The 2500-nt window shown below is 38.5% G+C and overlaps 1 protein-coding gene across 1 annotated transcript in view; it reads left to right on the forward strand.

The window, feature by feature from the left end:
* LOC111671415 (dematin) overlaps nt 1–2500 on the forward strand; it is a 27283-nt gene that overhangs the window by 12784 nt on the left and 11999 nt on the right. Inside the window, exon 2 of the mRNA XM_087179910.1 lies at nt 897–952. The gene's annotated coding sequence lies outside the window, so the exon portion shown is untranslated. The remainder of the gene's footprint in view (nt 1–896; nt 953–2500) is intronic.

Consider the following 2500-nt stretch of genomic DNA (forward strand, 5'->3'; position numbering starts at 1 on the left):
GGGGGGGGGGGGGGGGGGGGGGGGGTTTGTTGCTAGGTGACATCTAGTGGTCGTAGTGATGATGACAGGAGCGAAGGGGAAAAGTGTCGGTGATGTAGTGTAAAGAGAGACTGAGTCCACGTCAGGAGGAGGATGGATGAATGTGACACAGGAGAGCCGTGTGTTCGATTCCCATGTTAAAACAGCAGTTTATGTTGTAACCATGACAACAGAGATCGTACGATGTTGAGGAAGTACTTACTTTAACGTAAACCACCATCTTTTCCTAAACCTAACCAAGCCATGACCGTTTTTATAGTCACCATGGCGACAAAGATAGATATGCCCGCTGTAGGTACAGTCCATGTGTTTATTATTGTAACCATGACAACCAAGGTCCAGCAGGGAGACAGGAGACACTCCTATGGGTCCTATCAGAGGGTTGCAAAAAAAACAACCTATTCACATCTGCTCAGGCACTTGAACACATCATCAGTGAGGCGTTCGCTGACCTTTCTTTCCCACACACCATCGATGCCCAGGAGGCTTTGCACCGTGATTTTCAACAAATGTGGACAAAATAAATGGATAATGAACGAATGAATATTTACATGGTTTTAATTTAAACTTTTTAAATTCATGAAGAATTTATGAGATGATGGAAATGAAAGCAGCTGCTGCAGGAACGTGACGCACAATGTGATTTTCTTTAAAAACTTTTGCAGCTACAGATTCTCCAAGAAGAATTTATAGTTTTTATTACATTTACTTTATAAATCCAGAACACAGAAACAGGACAGTTTAACTCTGTTATTAAGTTCAGCTGGTGGTAAAAACTTCATTAACCTCATTCGTTCATTAACTCCAGCTCCTGCAGTTTCCCGCCATTTTTAAAAATGTACATGTTTGTGTTTCAGCTGCTGATCGAGCTGAAGACCAACAGATACAGACATGATCCCTTATTCTCCCTAAGGTAACACACACACACACACACACACACACACACACACACACATTGTATTTCATTATGAGCATGTGCAGGACTTTTCCTGTGGCTGACCGCCTGTTACCCAGACCTCTGTGTGTGTGTGTGTGTGTGTGTGTGTGTGTGTGTGTGTGTGTGTGTGTGTGTGTGTGTGTGTGTGGGACAAAGCTGTGGACTCTGGAATAATCCCTTTGTGTCCATCGGTCACATCAGACAATACAGAACTGGCCACCCAGCAGCTGCAGCAGAGCCATGTAGACTCAGAGTTGTGTCGACTGTCTGAGGTTCACGTCTGATTTAACGAGTCGACGTCGTCTTCTGATGATTCAGACAGATATGTCTGACCAATATTGAATTTCCATGTATGGAATATTTGTTTTATATGATTTTATATGTACACTTAAAATGAAAACATACGTGTAAAATGTATATATAAATGTATATTACCTATTAGAAATGGGAACAGTTTCATATATTGATATATATGGTGGTTGCACCAGTTTAAAACTACAAATATACTTACGTTATCTTACGCTACGTTACGTTATGTTACCTTGCGTTTCCTGTGTTGCGTTATGTAACGTTACATTATGTTATGTTACCTTGCGTTACGTTATGCAAATACCTTTTAAAAGGTGGATTCAAGAGTATATTTAAAAATTGAGGAAACACCTTAGAGTTCAGAGGGTTAGATTAATGAGAAAAACATATATAAACATATTGAATTTTGTTGAATATAGTAAGATAATTTGAATATATTCTTTTAATAATTTATATGTTATATTATATGATTATATGATATATGTTATAAACTTATATCTTCATATATCCAGAGGATCTATATATATATATATATATATATATATACGTGTTAATACTATGTTCTCTTATAAGAGACATATACGGCAACATCACTCTTCATATAGGATCATATTTGTCATGTAATACATTTCTGTGTGAGTAAACAAGTTCACCAAAACAAGAATAATCAACACTCTCGTTTACAGCTCCATATCTCATGTATATAATATAATATGTTTTTTAATCTGAAATCATTTTCAGAAGAGAAGAAAATGGGAAAATCTGATTAAATGAACAGGAAGTCTGTATTTTCTTTTTCTCTTAATGACCTTTAGGTTTGTCATGTGACACTGTGGGGGGCCGCGACCCCCGGGTTGGAAACCACTGGTTTAGAAAAGGTTTTTAGTTCAGTGAGAGTTTGATCACAGCAGCATCTAGTGGCCGTTAGAGGAACTGCAGCTGATGGTCCGTCGACACGACCCCAGTGTCGACTGAACCCTGGTGTATATACGGCTCTGGTTGTGCAGCTGTCTGTCATAGAAAGCCTCTGCAGCAGATTTCTGATTTCCAGCTGACTCACACTGACACACACACACACACACACACACACACACACTGTTATCTGTCAGCTGATTCCTAACTTACCTGCTCCTGTCATTTACTCTCAGTTTCACTGCAGTTACACACATGTAATAATATATTTTATATATTGTTGTATATTAATGATATAATATC

The sequence above is a fragment of the Seriola lalandi genome, unplaced genomic scaffold (genome assembly GCF_002814215.2).
Source record: "Seriola lalandi dorsalis isolate HSWRI2012SDOR001 ecotype SW California unplaced genomic scaffold, Sedor1 jcf7180002054878, whole genome shotgun sequence".
Lineage (NCBI taxonomy): Eukaryota > Metazoa > Chordata > Actinopteri > Carangiformes > Carangidae > Seriola > Seriola lalandi.